Source organism: Cupressus sempervirens, chromosome 8 (genome assembly GCF_028749045.1).
Source record: "Cupressus sempervirens isolate cs-2001-9-10 chromosome 8, ASM2874904v1, whole genome shotgun sequence".
Taxonomy (NCBI): Eukaryota; Viridiplantae; Streptophyta; class Pinopsida; order Cupressales; family Cupressaceae; genus Cupressus; species Cupressus sempervirens.
Window position 1 is genome coordinate 523,531,595 of NC_143125.1, and position 23,216 is coordinate 523,554,810.

The window sequence follows — 23,216 nt, forward strand, 5'->3', positions numbered from 1 at the left end:
TGAAAGGTATTATTATATAGAGAATCATATTATGATGTTATTTTATTATAACATTGTATAATTATTTATTTAGTGAGATATATGTGGTTGTATCATTATTTTAGTAACTATAATAAAATATTTTATTATTATAGTTAATATATTTTATTATAATAATAATAGATTTACTATTATTATTAGTCTATTTAATATTTGACTTCTATTTAATCTATTGAGATCAACTATTTTAATCTTATAATTATTATCAAGAGGGGTCATGTCAAACTGACTATTTTGCATGTGTTTTAATTCATTTTGAAAATTCTTTAGTTATTATCATTGTATAATATGTTATTTGAATATTCATATATCCTTTTAATTTGGGCTCATGACATATTACAAGCTAGAGTTGTCGTTGCACCAAAAGATCGACTTGTTAATGCCTGACACAACCACTAAACTTATAGAACACAAGAGACAATTAAGCCATGTCACGAATCTTGAAGGGGAAGGCTGGTGGTTAGTCCAACAATTCCCCCCTCAGCATTATTCAAGGAGATTCGCACCTGTGACCAAGCTCTGATACCACTTATTACAAGCTAGAGTTGCCATTGCACCAAAAGATCAACCTGTTAATGCTGATGCAACCACTAGACTTATAAAATACATGAGGTGGTTAAGCTATGTCATGAATCCTAAAGGGAAAGGCTAGCAGTTAGTTCAACACTAACATCTATTTTTTGCTAGGAAAAACTCCACTTTCCTTGTCTATAGGCATTTCTTATTCTTTCAGACAATTTCTTGGCACCTCTTTAGGATTGTATCTAAACAAGTTGAGCTTGCAATTATATTGACCAACTCTACATATTAGTGGATATTTAATACTAATTTCATATGTCTAACAACATATGCATTCAAGAAAGGAAAAAAACTATTACATTTATCACTTTTCTTGCAAATTTCACCAAACACTCTTCAATGCATGCTCTTGCTCAAATTGTTTATATCATCACTGAGATTGGAAGCCTTGTAAGTACAATGGATGCTCTTGTGTAAATGCCTTGCCATATCAGACATGGCACCAACCATTGTGACAGAAGCTTGTGATTTTGACTGTTGTGCAAGGATAACATATATTTCAATGATATTAATATGCATTTGAGGTTGTTGCACCAAATTCTTGTGATCAAGATGTTTAATGAGCATGGACAATAGAAAATGAGTAGAATGGCCTACAAATTGACTAGCAGAAAAGCATGAAATATCATAAAATATTAAAATGAAAAGGTAAACTTGGCATTTGGAAATAGTAACTGAAATATTCATGTATAAATTATAATTTAACCAAAGTATTTTGAAAGTAAAATTCAAAATTCAAATCAGTAGATATAATATATGAACCTAGAGATGTATCCAATGAAGTTTGACTTTTGTATATTGTAATTTGCAACAAGGATTATAAATTGTGAAATTATAAATGTTACTTGCTTTCTCCATTAAGTGTTGCATGTCATATAGAACACAGTGTGAGTCCATTTTGAAGGGACTAGTGTTTCCCACTATAAAAAAAAATGAAACATAGGTTCAAGTACACGACATATCGTGGTGGCCTCCTTTGCTAATTTGGCCATGTTTTGAAGATAAATCTTTGACCAGACTTTAGGATCCTATGCTCCCACCCTATTATATCATTCAACATATCACCACACTCAAAATAAATAATGAGAATAGATCATGAGATCACTGTGAAATAACAGAATGCACAAGCACATGAATTATGGCACATTCATATACCTTAGAGAGGAGTAATTTGAGGCAATCCCATAGAAAGCCATTATTTGAAATACTTCATACACTGCAACTAAATTTCATAAATCAATGAGTTTGACTATGATGTCCTTTTGCATTGCCTGAAACCAAGAGATTTGCAAAGTTAGTTCTCATGTAATCATAGGTTAATGTTGAACTTCACTTGGTTTCAAGAATAGTTTAATATTCTCTACTAATTAAGGCCAACCACGTGAAGGTGGAAGCTCATTCCCCCCCATCCCATCTAAATTCCTTGTTAACATCTAAAATTCATTCATTCTATTAATAAAATGTAACATTCATGAATTATCACACGGTAACATTCATTAACACATAAGTTTCATTAGAACATTCACATTAACCTTAAAATATAAGATTCATTAGAACATTCACATGAACATTCAATAAAAAAACACAAATAAAATATCTAGACATAAACATCATTCATTATCAAATAAGTTACATAAGTTCACATGAATCATTTTTTTTTCTTTTTTTTTGGTCCTTCCCTATATTGTTGCATGGGCATATCCATGTTGTTATCGATATGTTTTCTCACTTGTGGACATGCACTTGCTATCCTTTGCAAAGGAAAGTCCTCTGCAATAAAAAATAAAAGGGTTAAATTTAAAAAAGTTGAGAATTTAAAGATATTAAAGAACTTTGTAGCACTCTTTACATTGGCCAACCACATCATCTTGTCTGTCGGCTTGGACATCAACACGCTCATCAGGAATAACCTCTACATCCCTTACAACTACACTAGAAGATGTTTTCTTAATCTCAACACATATTATAGTTAAATTTGTAATACTATACCAAATTCAATTAAATTTTTTTACTTGTATTAATAATACATAAATAAAAAATTGAATAGAAAATATAAACCTTGAGTACTATGATCCACATTTGAATCGCCACCTCCATGGTGCTCAGTTGATGTGTCAGGATTGGTAGGCTACAATCTAATGTAAATAACTAGTGCATTTATCAACAATATATACATATAAATACAAGACAAATACTGAGAAATATTAATCATTCATTTTAATACATATAAATGTATTCACTTTAAAGTTTTAAACAAAAATACAATCGTTGAACTTCCTTACTTAAAACAAACATAACAATTTATATTTTTGGAATTTAATATAAAATACAATAATTGTTAAAGTATTCAATTTTAAATACAAGACAATTGACTTATTTACCTCATTCATAGATCTAACAAAAGAACCTTGCACACTCATTGCTCGGAGTCGCTCAACCACGACTGCATAGCCTTTGTGTAGGCTAATTTATTGTCCTCTTTAGAAGTTGATTTTTAAAACTCCATGGCCTACATTTTTGCTTGGTATTATGATTTTTTTTGTAATCAATTTCATCAAAGACCAAATTGTTTACAATCTATAAATATTTTCATATAATTTTTCATTTACTTATACTTACAATTCATGCAACAAGTTTTGAATATCCACCAGAGCCGAGCTTGTGCTGTCCATGCTTCTATTTTCTTGCTTTGGTTGCCTTTGATGTGTCAGGATACCTATGTGAAGTTTGAAATATGTTAGATCACATAAGTATTAAGAGTAATTATTACATAATTTCATTCTTAATATTATGACATACCTTCTTTCCTCAAGTGGTACCATTTCTCCATCATCTATTGCTTTTTTCTCGATGGCATCCTTTTTAGGATATTCCACTCAATAATAGAAATATAGGGGGGCCGCTCACAACAAGAGTTTATTTATTTATTTGGGTCATGTAGTTGTACTTATTATACTTCAAAGCTTGGACCACTTTCTCAAGGAGCCTAAGTCTTTGAAAGACGTTGGGTCCAAAAAGTGTTGTCATGGCATCAACAAGTTGGTCCTTTAACTCTTTCATTTACGAATTCCACCTTTTAAGGAAAAAAAACTATTAGATTCATAAATGAACTTAACCTACCTTTTAATTTACTTGAAGAAATTGATCAAATGAAACATGATCTAGCAATGAAATCAAAATATGATACCCTATGCATATGGTCGACCAAAATATATGCAAACATTCATCATTAGGTTTTTCATAAAATATATTAATCCTTGTAAAATAATAATGAGATTAGTAGTTATTGCAAGGGACTACACAAGAGGTTAGTGCACTTGTTTATGCATATAAGATTGTATAGTAAAAGAAAGGGAAAATCTTTAAAGTACCTAAAAGTTGGGCTACTTTTAGGGGAAGACCATCTTCATTGCTAACGAGCAATTGATCACAATTCTTTATTGTTCCCATACATCTAATATAGGTGCACCCAAGAAGGTCCTCATTGCCTCTTGCATAAAATGAATCCAATATTACAAAATGCCCCCTAAGAAATAATAGTTCAAGTGAAATAAACACATGAAAAATGAGAGAGAAAAAGAGGAATCTACTTACCAATAGGCGTTGCCATCGTGTTTGTTGCCGAGCTATGTGTTTCCAAATTTACAGTTGGCAGTGCCTCTTCAGTTCTCTTCCTTATAGTTGGCATTGTAGTGAACAAAGGATCAATGGTAGGAGCTGAAAAATGAGATTCTTAGAGCACAATAAAACAAGATTGTTAGAGATATTAAAAAAAATATTGTTTGAGCAAAACACAAGTGTACGATAGAACATGACATAAATAAAAGAGTATACTATAAAAATCATTATTGAACTTTTGTTATAATTAAAAACTACATTAATACTTATTGTATATGTATTAACTAGGTTCATCAACCTATCCTCTGTCTTTTTTAATTTAGGAGTTAGAGGTTGAGTTGATGCCAATTGCATTATCCTTCTTCCTATAGCACAAATCACCTTTTGCATTGCAGTTGCAGGATCAACGACCAACACAAAATCAATAATAAATTCATCCAGGTCATTGTGTGACTCCTCATCCTCGTGGACTACTTTTTCCTTTCCCGACTCATTTGCGAGAGAAATTTTATTAGCTCTATATTTAAAATTAATCCAAAATAGTAGTTAAGAATAAAACCCAATAAAAAATATGCATTAAAATATTTCTTGTATCTAATTTGTACAACAACAATGAGTTTTACATGTCGGGAAGAAGAACCATCACCACCACCTATATCTTGTGGTTGTTGATCCATACAGGAGCCCTGTATTTCAAAAAAAAATCATTGAGACATCTTAAAACACATGTGTTATTATTCTAAGGTAGCAAAAATAAAATAAAATATTAATGATGTGTTGAATTCATTGATTGGAGTTGATTTTAAATGTGCATAATAGGTACCACCTCGCCCATGATAGTGCCTTTGTTTGTATCTATGCAATTCAAATTATAATCAATAAGAAGCTCTTTGCCTCCATCTATTAATTTTATTGCACATACAAATACACGATTTCCCTTGCATACCTCAAATATGCAGTTGGGTCACTTCTTGGTGTAATTAATGTGTATATCTGCAAAAATATTGGACATGTACTTAATATTTATAAAATTTGGTGTAATTAATGTGTATATCTGCAAAAATATTAGACATGTACTTAATATTTATATTTGCACATATGATTTTGAAAGAAAAATTTGGTGTAATTAATGTGTACATCTGCAAAAATATTGGACATGTTGTACTTAAAGGTTATATCTGAACATATGGTTTTGAAAGAAAAATTTGGTGTAATTAATGTGTATATTTGCAAAAATATTGGACATGTTGTACTTAATGTTTATATCTGCACATATGATTTTGAAAGAAAAATTTGGTGTATTTATGCCTCTTCATTTTGATTCTTTTCAAGGGAAGCCTATCAAGGTTAATAGAAAACAAGAATGCATTTTCTAAGACTTTACAATTGTTCAAAAAAATTAATGTTTTACAAGAAAATGCACCCGAAGAACTATTAGCTCAGGAGCAAGAACATGGTGTTGAAATGCTACAAAAAGTGCTTGACATGAGAGGTCCACAAGTGAAGGTGTTGACCAATCCTAAAAATTTGAATGCTGAAATGAAAGCTTTTGAGGGTCAAACACCTATGCTAGAGTTACAACACAATGTCAAGTTGATTTTAGATATGGTAGAGGCAAATATTTAGAATTTTGATTAAAATTTAAGGCACGAGAGAGAGAGAGTCTGTGGCAATATACCAGAAGGAGAAGGAGCGACTTTAGAAAGAGATTGCATGACACAAACAATAGCTAGACAACATAGAGGATATTATGGGAGTACTGGATAGAATCCAAGAAAGTGTTGCAGTAAACAAGATTGTATGAAGGAAACTAAAGGTAAATATTAGATCTACCTTGCTAACTCCTAATGGGTTGTGCTATTATTATTTGTCCCTAGCACATGCACTTTGATAGCCATTTTAGGGAGGTGATCTCACCTAGTTCATCCTCATGACTTTGAATTCCTTAATTGCGATCTTGGGTGTGCTCAAATTAATGTCCAAGACATTTGTGTCTTAGGGCCCTATTTGATCATCATTTGAAAGGGCTTCAATGTCAACTACAAAATGTCTCTCAATATGTTGTTCTTTACTTTCATTAGAGGGGGAGTTCATCTCTTGCTTACTTGGACATAAGGGTGACCTTTGCTTCTTTTGAGGTGGCCCCTTTTCCTCTACCCCCTTCCTCTTCATTCCTCTTGTTTGTAACTCCTTGTAACTTCCTCCATTCTTCTTCTTGTTTTGGCTTTCTTCTTTTCTTGAACATTTAGGGAGTTGTTCACATGATTCCTCATTTGGTTTTTCTACATCTTTCATTAGTTCATATTTCAATGGAGTTCTTTTTTCCTTCAACTTGGTCGTCTATTGGTTTATCCATGTGCGAGTGAATGGTGTTAAACATGAATAATTATTGTGTCAAAACTTCATCTTTGTTCGACCAATCTATAGCAAGAATCACATTCTTTTTTTGTTGTGTCATGATCACCTTAAAAATAACATCTGCATTTGCTTAAACCAACATATCCTAATATCTTAAATGCAATAAATTCAAGGGTATAATAACTCAACTATATGAGCTACTTCTATAGTTGACCACTACTTTCATTCATACTAATTGTCAACATACTCTCTTGAAATTTTTGAGCTTGTATTTGTTCTCTAATTATTTGCAGTCAAACAATGCTCTTTCCTGGATTTGGCTTGGGCTTGATCATGTAGAGACAATTTGTGTCTATGATGATATGCCATTGGCACCTTGTAAACCTTTTTTTCATTTTATATAAATTCTAACCATGATTTTCTTGTATCTTTCTCATCTAAATGACATAAATATTGGTATTGGTATTTTATTATGTAACAACTGAGGCTTTAGCTCAATAGTTTAATAAAGATCATTTAGAGGAGGGTCTCATCTACCCACCATTTCAAAATATTAGAAAAATATCAGCTGATAGAGGGAATTCAGAGAGTCATAACTTTTGACTTGAATCTAGGTTTTGTTAGATTTTTCTAAGTTTTTTTTCCAAAATCTATAGTTGAGGTGGATTCCAACTCAGCCATCTCTATTGGGGTCATTTCAATTATTTTTCCGAGATCTAGAAATTCCATCTTGACCTCTGAATTTCAGTTTTAAAATATCTTAGGTGTTTTTTGTTTTTTTTGCTTTGTAATAACTTTGAAATTTCTTTCTAAATTTTAGAGATTAGTTGGCAATTTGCCTTTTTGGTTTAAAGGGTAGATTTAGGAAACTTCGAAATTGCTTTCAGAGGTTTTTTAGAAGTTACCAAAAATAGCATGTTTTTCCTATTGTCAAAATCTACCAAATTTGGAAATTTCCTATTTTTTTGTAGTAGTTGTTATTTACTGGAGTTGGAGATCCATGTAGAAGTAGTTTTTAGGAATGAAGAATTGGGAGTTTGAATCTGTATTGTGTTTTGTCATGAATTTATTAATTTCTCTGTGAGTTGAGATTGGCCTGCTACATCATTAGCGCACATAGTTGCATAAGTTGTTGCAATGTCTTATGAACTAGGTAATCTTTTTCATTCTCTCATTTTTAAAAGAAAATAGGACTATACAAAAAGATGCGTGACAGGAGAAAAATACGTGTGTAAGCTTGCTCTCAAGTCTATAGTTTGATTTTGCAATATTATTCTATTGTAATATGCCCTACCTTGCCTTAGTTAGCTCATGAAGTTTTTCTCTAGGTAGAGAGAGGTATGGCTAGATTTGTTCGTTTGAAGCATTTTGCTAGTTTTTGTGTACATTCTTTATCTAGTTTATCCTTTAAAAGTTTGCATGCATGAGACCTTTAAAGAAAACACACTTCTCATAAGATTCTTACCCTCAAATTTATTGCATTTAAGATATTAAGATATTAGGATTTGTCACCATTACCTTGGAAATAATAGCTGATCACCTTGGAATTTTTCATGTATTGTATCTACATTTTCTTTGTCATTTCTTATAAGAGTGTTTCAAGGTTGGGAACCACTTCAACACCCTTTGCATGGTTTAGAGGTAATGTCATTATGGCAGAGGCTTTTGCAAGGGAACGAGCCTCATGGTTATGACATTTACACAGAAGCAGAACTTGCTTCTTCAACTCCTTTCACTCAACTCTTGACTAAAGTTATTCTTCCAACAGTGAGAATAACTGCTACAAATTCTTGGGAGCCAAGGGACCCTAAACCTATACTACATTTTCTAGAGACATGGGAGAATTTACTATCGGATTTCGTACTTCATAAAATTCTAGATCATATAGTGAAAATTAACAACAACAATAGATACTTGGGATCCTTGCAAGGAGATTGTGCCAATACATGCATGGTTACATCCTTGGTTTCCATTGTTGGGCCAGCATATGGAGCTTTTATATCCAACCATTTGTTATAATTTGGGGAATGCACTTCATGCCTAACATGAAAGTGATGCATCTACATGTGCAATTTTATCACTTTGAAAAATTATATTTGATCATGCTAGCTGGGAAGAACTGATTGCTCATTTTATTGTACCTAATTTGATGAAAATTCTACAGGAATTTGTAATCAACCCAGCTAATCAACAACTAGACCAATTTAATTAGGTTATGACTTGTTTCTTTCTAAAAATATCTTCTATGATATGTTTTTGTAAAATTTCTTGTGAACTTTGCCCATTTTTTGTGGTTTGCATTATTTTTGTGTAGGATCTTGAGGTAAGTCACTTAGCACGGGTTGAGTGAGTTTTATTGTTTTATTATTTTGAAATTGGAACATGTATGTAGCTAGATCAATTTTTTTTTTGAGCTAATATGTAATTAGCACCTTCAAAAATATCTCTCTGTATATATACAGACTACAAGTTGTGCAATTTGTCATGTATTGCATTTGCATTTTTTTTGCCAGTGCTTATAAGAGTGTTTCAAGGTTGGGAACCACTTCAACATCCTTTGCAAGGTTTAGAGGTAATGTGATTGTGGAAGAGGCTTTTGCAAGGGAATGCACCTCATGATTATGGAATTTATACACATAAACAAAAAATTGCTTAAATTCAACTCCTTATGCTCAATTCTTTATTGAAGTTATTTTTCTAGCAGTGAGAATTGCTGCTACAAATTCTTGGGAGCCAAGGGACCCTAAACTTATGCTAAGTTTTTTGGAGACATGAGAGAAGTTACTACAAGCTTTAGTACTTCTTAACATTTTGGATCATATAGCAATGCCCAAATTAACCACAATAGATACTTGGGATCCTTGCAAGGAGACTCCAATACATGCATTGTTCCATCCTCGGCTTCCATTGTTGGGCTAGTGTATGGATCCTTTTTATCCAACCATTTGTTATAAGTTGGGGAATGCACTTCATGCATGACATGCAAGTGATGCATCTGCATATGCAATTTTATCACCTTCAAGAACTATATTTGACCCTGCTAGCTAGGAATGACTGATTGTTCATTTTATTGTACCTAATCTGATGATAGTTCTACAAGAATTTGTAATCAACCCAACTAATCAAAAATTGTACCTAATCTGATGATAGTTCTACAAGAATTTGTAATCAGGCCAATTAATCAACAACTAGACCAATTTAACTGGGTATGGCTTGTTTCTTTCTTAAAAATTTGCTATGATATGTTTTTGTAAAATTTCTTGCTAACTCTACCCATATTTCATGGTCTGCATTATTTTTGTGTAGGATCTTGAGGTAAGTCACTTAGCACGGGTTGAGTGAGTTTATTGTTTTATTATTTGGACTCTGTAATATGTATGCAACTAGATCAATTTTTCTGTTGTGAGATAATATGTAATAAGCACCTTAAAAAAGATCTCTCTAAATATATGAAGAGATACATGTTTGGAAGGAAATATAAAGACATACATGTTTAGAAGGAAAAGAAAAGAACATTTATAGAGGTACCTCTTCTTGCCCTTGAAGAAAATCGTAGAGCAAGGACACGTAGATCACAAGGGCACAACACGAAAATGAAATCGCAGAGCAAGGGAATGACAACGAAATGAAGAGATCACAATGACACATCAATGAAATGCACTGACCACAAGGGCATGGCAACGCTGACAACTCTCCACCCTTGTTCAAAGCTCTCTACCTCTTTTATGTGCAACTCTCCACAATCAAAACAAATGGTGAATGATTTATGTCATTTTTTTTTGTTTTATTTTGTTTATGCCCACATAGGTGTCACAATTACAATGCCAAATTTGGTATTGTGACGATGTCGAGGATAATTGCAAAACAAAAAACATGAAAATCACCACAAATTACACTGCTATCGCAAATTTCCGTTGCAATTTGACTCCAAATGTACTAGTGATGACTACAAAGTGGACTAAATAAGAAGACTATTAAGAACATGTATCCTATACACTGTATTAATGAGCTATTGGATGAGATACATAGGGTTTCCTAATTTTGAAAGATTGATCTCCATTTTGGGTACCATCACTTTGAGGTCTGTGAAGAAGGTGTACATAAGACAATATTTAGGTGTCATTGTAGACACTATGAGTTTTTGGTGATGCCTTTTGCACCAATGCACCTACTATATTCCACTTATGCATGAACCATATATTTAATTAGTAGTTGCATAGTTGTATTAATTTTTTATTTGGATTTCACTTTCTCTCTTGGAGGGTTATTTCTATGAAAGTTTAAGCTTTCAGCAAGTGAGACGATGGAAACACTCAAGCTTGGGCAATGGAGGAAAACCCATTGTCAGTTGGAGACATCCCACAGGTATTTGAACCAAATTCATCTTTTCTATTATCCAATCTTGTTTGAGTTTTTGTATCTACAATTGTGTTTTTCGCTTATTTTATTTAAGAACTTCAATAGGGTATTTGTATTTTTTGGTTGATTTAATGCAATAATATTTTGGGGCTGCTTTATCTACTGTTTATTGAAGTTTTGCTAGAAAAATCTGAAAATCACAATATGCAATTATTTGATTAAGATTTATGAGTTCCCATCAAGTGTCTCAAAATTAATATCTTGTTAGGGATATTATAACAGTGTTAAAGCATCAAACCTGGCAGCCTATGGGGCATATTTACAAAACTTTAAACCATTTTTAGAGATGGAAATTCTCTAGATTAGAGATTATTATCAAAGATTTATTAGAGCTGGTATATCAAGTCTTTGAAGTTTCATGAATAAAAGAGATTGCAGTTTGATTATTTGTAGACATTGGATGTTTGTGGAGTTTGTTTCGAAAATTATTGGGGAAATCGTTATACTATTTAGCCTTGGCATGAAACATTTCTAAATGTTGTGGTGATTATTTTAATATTTATTTTTAAAGTCATAATAACACATACCAAGTTTTCCCGAAAATGACTATGATCAAGGATTTATTGCGAAATATTCGATTGGTGCTAAATCCATTGCCACGAAGAAGAAATATTAAAACTTTTAGAGACCACACATACATGGTCCCAACAAATAGAAACATTGAAGATTATATTAAATGTTGTGATTTATACCCCATCTGCACAAACACCTTTGAACAAACTCTAATATTTGTTGTGAATTTTAATTGGTTAAAGGACATTTCAATATTTATATAGGTACTTATAATAGTTTGTGGGCCCATTTTGTTGTTTGTTTTGGTTATAAATCAAGTACGAGCTAATGATATGAAGCATCTTCAACATTGAGTAAATAAAAGGGGAGAAATTTCTATCAAGCAAAATATTATAAGGGTATGAAATTAAAAATTAGGGATGTATTTGGAGCTTTGTGATAATAATAATAATTCAACTTTACAAATGTGTGCCTCATTTAGAATATGCTCCATATTAATTAATTTCCTCACACTGCGAGGAAATATTTCTCCATTGAGTTATAGTTAATGTGAACTATTGTAACACTAGTTATGGGTATTTATGGCCCATTTGGCAACGAGAATATGAGTGGAATAGACATATGTAAATTCTTAATATTTTGATTCTTCATTTGGGTGCACCAAATAGGAATTGTGAATATGAACACGTATTCCAATTTTGGCCTAAAAATGAACATTTGCAATTCCATCTAATTCGGTGGAATTGGAATACATATTCCTATTGCAACTTTATTTATTTTAGAAAACATAAATTTTTGGGTCCATGAATTCCCTTTCAAATTCTGGTAGAACCAAACAAATAATAGGAATACATGTATCCCTATTTTCTATTCCAAAATAACTATTCTAGGATAACAATTCCTATTCCTATTCCTATTTTTATATTCCCACAACAAAACGAGCCCTTAACGTTGGTGCTGAGTAAATATCGTGGGTAGTATGAGTGTTGGGAAAATTACATAATATTGTGTGGCACACCTATAACACACATCAAAAGCTAATGTGTTGTTTCATATTATTTGGATGACTTTCTATGTGGCGATTTGTAAGAGTTTGGGCTTCAAAAAATACTAATCCAGAGTTAGAATATTGCGCAGTTCTTCCAATTTCATGTAGAAGGCTATGATTGCTGAAGACACTACCTTTGTTGAAATATTTAATGTGTAGCTGGTTTGTCCTTGGAGCCAAATGCCCACCTACCACCTCTAACAACCTGTACAATGTTTAGAAAATTTAATACAGGTAGGTGAGTTTCAAATTTGGAAAAGAGGAGGAAACATTTTTGGAAAAGAGACAAAAAGGAGTGTATTGATTCATTCATTTAGTAGATTAGAGAGAAGTTGCAGAGAAGAGCAAAAGAAGAAGAAGGAAGGAAGTTGATTAGTAGATCAAGTCAAGCTTACAAGAGAGAAGGAATTTTTGTCATGCCTACAATTGCAAGTGTTTCTTCCTGTCATTCTATAAGTTTGTAGTTTATTGTGTGGTTCAACTTGTGAAGCATTGATTGGTCCAGGTGCTATTGTATGCAACCATTAGAGCTGCAAGTTTAAAGTTTAAAGTTTAAAGGTTGAAGTTTCATCAGTTTGAAATTTTAGGGTTTTCTAGTTGTAGCCAAATGCTCCCAGATTTTGTAATAGTTTGAATCAAAGTTGAATAGAAAGAAAGAAAGCATACGTGAATCCATTGCTCTTCCTTATTTATTGCATTTGTAAAGTTTATTGTTGAATATTTTAAGCTTTGGCTCTCTGGTTTTAATGGTGGTAACATTTACGTTATAAACTTGGTCACTTGGCTTGGTCTTTGTCTGAGTTGAAACTTTGCAATTTAAGCCGAGCTCACTCGGCATCCATTGGTGCCAATTTTTCCTTCACGTGTTGAGTTCACTTGGATCTTTCATGTGTTAAGCTCACTCGACACCTTCTCCTGTCACTTGCCTTCTATTGGTGCTGAGCAAAATTTCACTCAACACCTTCATGAGACGAGCAAATGTTTAGGGTTGAGGTTTTTAATTCAATTTAATTTCTCTCACCTGGTATTAGAGCTTTGAGGCCCCACATCCATAGTGATTTAGGGAAATTATTCAGGGATATTTAACATGACAGGAGATACAGGAAAGATATGGCAACAACCACCACCCTTCAATGGACAAAATCATGATACATGGGCAAAGAATATGAATACCATAATGGTTGCAAATGATTTATGGGAGTTTGTGATCAATGGGTTCAATGATGTGATAGACTCAAATCAGTATGCTGCTATCAAAAATGCACAGAAGACTCAGTTGAAAGAGTCAAGGAGAAAGGACGCTAAAGCACTAAGTTTGATTGAGGCAACAATGATAGAGACAATTTTTCCCAAAATTGCAGTAGAAAATTATGCAAAGGAAGCATGGGATATCCTTGAGACAAACTTCGAGGGGACTGATAAAGTCCATGTAGTAAAGCTACAAAATATAAGGAGGGGGTTTGAGAACCTTCAAATGAAGGAAAATGAATCAGTTGCAGATTTCAGTTCAAGGACCTCCAATGTGATTAACCAACTGAAGTCAAATGGAGAAGACTATCAAGAGCAGAGGATAGTGGAAATGATATTGAGGAGCTTACCTCATAAATATGACAATTTGGTCATGACCATAGAAGAGGCAAAAGACCTCACTATTTTGACAATGGATGAGTTGATGGGTATTCTTCAAACCCATGAGCATAGGATCAATAGATCTGCATCTTCTTCTTCCCAAGAGCAACCATTCAAGGTATAGTCAAATCCAAGAGGAAGGGAGAGAGGAAGAAATGGCTCAGGTAGAAACTCTAGAGGTAGAGGCTGAGGTAATGGAGGACAAAGAAATGCTGTAGCAAAAAGCTTAAGAAGGGCAGAGGGAGCAAGTACTTCTCAAAACACTTCAAGAAGAGATAAGAAAAACTACAACTCAAATAGGAGTAATGTAGAATGCTACTATTTTCATAAATATGGGCATTATGCAAGTGAATGTTGGAAGAAGCAAAATGATCAGTTAGGACAAGCAAATGTGGCTGATGTGAACATGGGAAGTGGAAACAATGCCACTGCCTTCATCATGTGTAATGTTGGTGAAGAAGGAAGCCCTCAAGTTTGGTACCTTGACAGTGGATGTAGCAACCACATGAGTGGTAATGAAACCTTGTTTTCATTTATTGACAAGAGTTTTAAATCTGAGATTAAAATGGGTAACAATGGAACCCTACTAGTAGTGAGCAAAGGATCTATTATGGTCTGCACCAAGCAAGGTGAGAAGAAGGAAATACAAAATGTGTATTTTTCCCCTGGTATGAAGCACAATCTAATGAGCATTGGTCAGCTCATTCAAAATGGATACAAAGTGTTGATGGAGAATGACAGGTGTGTCATTCATGAAAAAGATGGGAGCAAGAACTTACTTGCAACAGTTCAAATGAAAAAGAATAGAATGTTTCCCTTGAGGATAGAAACATGTTTCTCATCTCAAGTTGGTGTTGCACCTCCCACATAATCAGCTCTAAGGAGTGTGATTGAAGACCCTTCATGGCTATGGCACCTTAGGTATGGTCATCTTTGCTATGCTGGTTTAAATTTGTTGTCAAATAAAAGAATGGTAGAAGGTTTGCCACGAATAGGAAATTCATGTGATAAGTGTGAGGCTTGTATTTTGGGTAAGCAACATAGGCTTCCCTTTAATTTTGGAAACTCTAGGAGGGCTAGATATCCATTGGAGTTAGTGCATACTGACCTAGTTGGTCTTGTGCAAGTTACTTCCATTGGGGGAAGTACTTATTTCGTTACATTTATTGATGATTTCAATCGTAGGACATGGGTTTATTTTTTGAAATCTAAATTTGAAGCATTTGATAAGTTTCTTGAGTTTAAAGCCCAGGCTGAAAGAGAATGTGGAGACTATATCAAGGTCCTAAGATCAGATAGAAGAGGGGAGTATACCTCCAATTCTTTTGTAATTTTTTGCAGGAAACATGGCATAAAGAAAGAGCTCACAACCAGCTATACACCACAGTAGAATGAAGTGGCTAAAAGAATGAATAGGACCATTGTTGAAATGGCAAGGAGCATGATGAAAGAGAAAGGTCTCCCAACTGAATTTTGGGGAGAGGCTATGGCAACAACAGTTTTCCTAATTAATAGGTGTCCTATAAAGGCAGTCCATGATAGAATTCCAATGGAAGCATGGTCATGAGGAAGATGGACAGTTGAACACCTAAGGGTGTTTGGATGTGTTGCATATGCACATGTGCCTAAAGAGCAAAGGCAAAAATTGGATGACAAAGGTGTGAAGTGCAACTTCACAGGGCATAGCTCAGAATCAAAGGCATATAGATTGTATGACCCATTGAACAACAAGATGATTCTCTCAAGAGATGTGGAATTTCTTGAAAATCAATCATGGTATGGACCGACTGATGAATCACCGAGCACCTCAAGTAAAGTACCAATTATGAGTGAAGAGGATGCTAATGAACAACAAGAAGAAGGAGCATATAGAAGAAAAGGAAAACAACCTCAGTCATTGCCAAGCTCCTCTAGGCATGATCGAGTGTCAGTGCCAAGTAATAGTGAAGACCTAGCTGGTCAGCAAAGCAGCAGCAGTGAAGATTCTAATCCCACACTCTCCTCCCTATTACCAAGAAAGATCAAGAGTCTTAGGGAGATATACCAAGATGAAAGGTATGAAAATTATGATGAGAGTGTTAATTTTGCATTATTTTCTCATAGTGATCCAATATATTTTGAAGAAGCTGTTAAGGAGAAGAAATGGTGTAAGGCCATGGATGAGGAGATATATACTATAGAAAGGAATGATATATGAGAGCTAACTGTATTACCTCCCAAAAAGAAAGTGATTGGAGTGAAATGGGTCTACAAGACCAAATGGAATGCTGAAGGCAAGATTGATAGGCATAAGGCAAGGCTAGTAGTCAAGGGCTACAAATAATAGTATGGCAGAGATTATGATGAGACATATGCCCCGGTTGCAAGAATGAAAACCTTGCGTGCTATCATAGCAATTGCAGCTCAACAAAAATGGAAGGTATTTCAAATGGATGTGAAGTCTGCTTTCTTGAATGGTGTATTGAAGGATGAAGTCTATGTGGAGTAGCCACCTGGTTATGAAGTTGCAGGTGAAGAACACAAAGTATATAGATTGAAGAGAGCTCTTTATGGGCTCAAGCAAGCTCCAAGGGAATGGTACAGTAGGATTGACTCATATTTGATGAGCAATGGCTTTAGCAAAAACAATGGTGAGCCTACTCTCTACATCAAGGCAGCAAATGGAAATGTGTTGATTGTTGTCTTGTATGTAGATGATTTGATTTTTATTGGTAATGACAAGGCTCCAATTGGTGAGTTCAAAGAAGCCATGAAAAATGAATTTGAAATGACAAACCTTGGCCTCTTGAAGTACTTTCTAGGCATAGAAGTAAAAAAAAATGCATGATGGCATCTTCATCTCTCAAGGAAAATATGCAGGGCAGATCTTGGAGAGATTCAAAATGTAGAACAATAAGCCAGCCCCCACATCAACAACAATAGGTCTGAAGTTGAGCAAGGAAGACTCTAGCAAGAGAGTGGATTCAACACTATACAAGAGTATGGTTGGAAGTTTAATGTATTTGATTGCAACTCGACTAGACTTGATGCATGTAGTAAGTTTGATTTCTAGATTTATGGAAACACCAAAAGATTCCCATTGGCAAGCGAGAAAGAGGATCTTAAGGTATGCGAAAGGTACCAAGGGATTTGAAATTTTGTGTACTGCAGCAAATGAATTCAAGTTGGTAGGTTATACAGATAATGATTGGGTTGGAAATATAGATGATAGGAAGAGCACTTTCGGATATGCATTTCATATGGGATCAGGTGCAATTTCATGGGCATCCAAGAAACAACCTATTGTTTCTCAATCTACAACAGAGGCTAAATACATAGCAAAAAATGTAGCAACATGTCAAGCTATTTGGTTAAGAAGGATCTTGATAGATTTGAATGAAAGGCAAGAGGATGGAACCATAATTTATTGTGACAACATTTCCTCAATTGCATTATCCAAGAATCTAGTCTTCCATGGGAGAAGCAAGCATATAGAGATCAGATATCACTTCATCAGAGAGTTTGTGGATAATGGAGATATCAAAATGAAATTTTGCAAGTTTGAACAGCAGCTAATAGACACATTTACTAAGCCATTAGGCATTGGAAGTTTTGTACACCTAAGAGAGTGTCTTGGTGTAGTTGATTTGGATTAGTAGTGATCCTTGTTTGTTTGGCTCGGGACAAAGGGGGAGCGTTGAAATATTTAATGCATAGCTAGTTTGTTCTTGGAGCCAAATGCTCACCTACCACCTCTCATGACCTACACAACGTTTAGAAAACTTAATATGGGTAGGTGAGTGAGTTTGAAATTTGGAAAAGAGGGGTAAACATTTTTGGAAAAGAGATAAAAAGGAATGTATTGATTGATTCATTCAGTTTAGTAGATTAGAGAGAAGTTGCAGAGAAGAGCAGAAGAAGAAGAAGGAAGAAAGTTGATCAACAGATCAAGTCAAGTTCAGAAGACAACAGGAATTGTTGTCATGCCTATAGTTGCATGTGTTTCTTCTTGTCATTCTGTAAGTTCGTAGTTTATTGTGTGGTTCAATCTATGAAGAAGTGATTGCTCCAGGTGCTATTGTATGCAACCATTAGAGATGTAAGTTTAAAGTTGAAAGGTTGAAGTTTCATTAGTTTGAAATTTTAGGGTTTTCTAGTTGTAGCCGAATGCTCCCAGATTTTGTAATAGTTTGAATCAAAGTTGAATATAAAGCAAGCAGGCATACATGAATCCATTGCTCTTCCTTATTCATTGCATTTGTAAAGTTTATTGTTGAATATTTTAAGCTTTGACTCTTTGGTTTTAATGTTGGTAACATTTACGTTATAAACTTGGTCACTCGGCTTGGTCTTTGTCTAAGTTGAAACTTTGCAGTTTAAGCCAAGCTCACTCGGCATCCATTGATGCCAAGTTTCCCTTCACATGCTGAGTTCAATCGACACCTTCTCTTGTCACTCGGCTTCTATTGGTGTCGAGCAAAATTTCACTCGGCACCTTCATGAGCTGAGCAAATTTTTAGGGTTGAGGTTTTTAATTTAATTTAATTTCTCTCACAACCTTCTCAGCTTGCATGAAACCATTTTGAGGGAATCCGATCAAGGAGGATATAAATTCTTTACTCTATGAGCACAACATAGAGGGATTACATTTATTGAAATATATTATAGATTCTGATAGTTCCACTTTTATTATTAGTAGCGGGTGCGAGTTGAACAATTAATTGGTGACACAATTAACATTATTTCTCAAGGGAGCCATTAATGAGATATTTCTCCTTCATTAGCACATAGCAAGCAAGACCAATAATTTATAGTCACAACGTGATGACTTGAAATTGATAGAAATAACATATAGAAGATTAGGTTCTATGAAGCGTGGAACACCAACAAGTACAAGTTTATAGCACTCATATAGTTTTTATTTTTATTGGCAAGCAAGGAATCTCACAGTTGTCGCATCTACTAATAGAGGAATGCTAGTTGGGCCAGATTTGGAGGTAGTTAATGTGGTCATAAAAAAACTTTGGAGCATTTACAACATTTCAATTCTAATTAAACCATAGTTACAATAGACTGACACCTATATTCCTCTCCTTTCTTGCAAGTCTACTATGATATTACTATGTGCATGTCAATGGTTTGATATTTTTCCAAACACTAAAAAATGATGTATTATGCTTTCTCTTGTTTGTATGTGATCATATATAATCTACAAGTCTAAAAATTCTATTAATTGATTGCAATCAAACTATTGGAGATAATTCCTAAGTATTTTAGTAGCAGAAGAAAAAGAGAAAAAATATGTAGTGCATAGATTTATGAAAAAAATATTGTGAGAATCTTACTAATAACCATAGTTCAATTGAAGATCTTATTCTCAATTTCAGGCTACATATATTTGTATCTGTGTTTGTCCAATTTTAGTTTGATTGTTCTCAAATCAAATAGTAGATTTGAGTGGCTTCTTGTAGTGACATACATACTAGATTTTAGTAGATGTTATAATAGTGTTCGATGGGGATAAATTTGATAGTGTTCCATGTGCATGGAATAAAATATTCAAGGAAACTTATAATTTTAGTGATAATGTTGAGAGGCGACAATAAATACTTTGAATATTCACCTTTAGAAATAGGTAGTTTAGCTATGGGAAAGATGCGTAGACTAAAAAAGTTAGAAAAGATCGTGTTAACTTACCACTAAAATTATCCCAAGATTATCAAATCGATGTAAGAATGAAGATACTAGACATTTATGGTGAGTATAACAAACTTCCAATATGGGTTCATAGCGGTTTACCCTTTATTGATTATGTCAACTTTCCTGCATATCTTCAAAACAAGAATGATATAGGAAAAAAATATATTATGAATTGGCCTAGGGATCTTCTTGCAAAATACAAGTGTAAAAATTTGTATGAAGAGTTTTCAGTCGACCAAATTCTTCTCACAAGTGCCTTTGAAAAAGAAGAGCAACCAACTACCACTAATTTGCATCTTTCTCATGATCATGCATGAGACATTAAATTTGGTACATGCCTATTGATTGATAGTATGAAGGTAGTGGTTTCTTGTAGGGGTGTCGACATTAGTACTCTTGATGGGCACATTGATAGTAAATTGGAGGAGACTAACCAAGCAACCAAAGATGAGGACTCAATATCTTTTGTGAGTGTTGATGTCGATTTTGATTCAAACTGAAGGGTCTCCACATATGATATAGATTCGTATTGTGATGAATATATTTGTGATCAAAGTCCGCCCCTAATGATTTTTTGCACCTAGGTATGAAGGACAATATTGATGATGAAACACTTTCTCCCACCTCATGGGCATTTGACTTATCTCATACAATCACTAGTTCACCTTATTTGGAGAGTCAAATGAAAGCGAATCAAAATAAAATTGTTACAAATTTATATCAATTTGATAACATATATGAGATGGTTAAAAAATATTTTTGTAAGGAACATTTAGAGAAAAGACAACATGAACTCAAAGAGGAGTTCTCACATTTGCATGTAGTTATGGAGGGGATGAAAATAATGAGATCATATTATCTGCATCTTCTTTCAAAAAAGGTCATCTTCTTAATATCACAAAGATCTATTCCGAGGCACGAAGGAAGAAAGAAGAAGTGGGCATCCTTTCTTGAGAGCTCATGAATACTAAGGACATCATAGAGGCTTTCATTAGTAGCATTTCATGAGGCAAAAAATCAATTTGTTGTGCTTAAACATGAATTAAATTTGGCATGCTCTACCATGGCTCAACATTCATATGTGGGAGTTGAGGAGGTTGACAGTGATAAAAATCAGAGGCTTGATGAAAATGGGCATGTTTCATCTACATTTAGGGAGAACCTTGTGTCATATGATGTGTTATTGATTGAGGTTGAGATTATGCATTGTGACTATTCAATGAGGAGTGCTCATCACTTTTTGTTGATCCACATGTAGAAGGTTTCTTGAGGCATAAATGTGGATTGGCTCAAAGTAAGTATGATTCATTGTGGGATGGAGGTCTACCATCTCTAGACGATGGGATTAGAGGCTACAAGTATTTGAATCAGGTGATTATGGAATATTACTTACAGGGGTACTAGTTAGCTTTCTCTTATAGCAATATGTATCTAAATGGGTTGCTTACTTCTACGTCACAAAGGTGTCATGCATTAACACATTTACATGGTGGTTATGGTGACATTTTCTACCAACTATGGTACTTACGTACATAATTAACACATCCATAGTGGTCTTGCAATGTTCAATTGTAGTTATGAGGTTGGAGATTCCTTCAATGGTTTGTATCTCCTTATGAATGATGGATGTGAGATTTATTTTCTTTGGGACCCAAGTATTGACAATTTTGTTAGTATATCTTGGTTAGGTTCTACTAATGGGCTTCACCAATTAGGCACGGTGAAGATGAGGTCACAGTCATGCGACCAGATCTTGATGATCTTCTTAGATATGTTTTGATTTTGATGGATTCCTCTTGTACACAAAATTTGGATAGTTGGTGAGATGTACGTCCTTACAAAATTAATCAAGGTAAGACATGATGACTTTATGAGACTCTCTCTTTTGAGATGTTCACTCTTGCAATACCTATTTTTGGATTGCTCCACAATTGGCCACATGGTGGTATGATTTATGAGGTAGTCTGGAAAATATTATCCTCTTCATGGGCACATGTATTACCTGAGTTAATGGGTGATATCAGGGACATCATACATGTATTCACTTGGGACCAAGATGGGGCATGGATTAGGGATTTGGGATGAGTGGTGGAGATTGGTATATTGTTAAGCTTCCACCACCTCATGATGTTAGAAGTGTATGTGGTTATAGTTGGTGTGAGGTACTTAGTTGGGTAGAAATATTTTCCTTTTGTGATAACATCACATGGTAGGTTGTCCTGATTGAAGATATACACAAGATGTTTTGGATGTCATATATCTAGTTGATTGGTGTTTGGGTTCATGTTGAGCTATTTTACAACTTTGGAGTTAGATATATTTATACCAGTGTAGCGTAACAATTGTATAAAGTATCAACTTTGAGGCAGATCTAGGATCTAGTCATTTGGTTCCATTTTATAGATGCAAATTGTTTGGGGGAAAACAATTTTTGGAAAGAGAGGATTGTCATGTCTCCTTTTCTATCTAGTGTGTTTCATTGTGCCATTAGCCCATTTTTCTCTAGTCCCATGGTGATGTAGGAGAATCCCAGGTGTAAGAGAAATCTTGCATCACCCAAAAAATTTCCTTTTTATTTCTTGAATAAGGGTTGTCTCAGTGCAGAGTTGTTGTTTCTGAGGCTTGCTACTTAGTAAGTTAGTCATACAAGCTCAGAATGTCCTAATTTTAGAGGTGGATGTTCATCTTGGATATATCAGCCTACCACTTTAGGCTCAATTTCATATAATGAGTATTCATGGAGTTATTGCAGATTTTTGGTGTGCAATTTTGGTATAAAAACTTTAGGCTCAACGTGGAAGACATTAGAGACCCTAGATGGGCTCCGAAATGGGGTTGATTGGAGCTTATGCTGATTAGGCCTTGTAGATTAGAAGCTGAGGATTCTTAAAAGTGGTTATAATAGCCAATTGGATCAATGGTTCGAAAGTTATAACCTTCTGAACTTGGGTCAACCAAAATTTCCAAAATAATTAATGTGAAAGGTGTATTGGGTTGATTCTATATGCTATTTTAGAGTTAGTCAGTCTCAAGGGTTAGGGTTTGTTGTCTAGAAACTTTTTAGGTAGTTTAAAAATTCCTATTTAAGGAATGCCCGTACATTGTCTAGGACAAATCTAGGTAGTAATTCACAAATTTGTGTTGCAATTATTATAAGGAAGGCACCCATGTTTTCATATTGTATTTCAAAACTCTTTAATTCCAGATGTATCTATGGAGATAATAAGAAGGCCACATTTTTTCCTCACAAATTATTATTATTTCTTTGTTTCTATTATGTGTTTTTGGCATTAAGGAGAGCACCCTTTATTAAGTGGTATTAGAATAGGAGTTC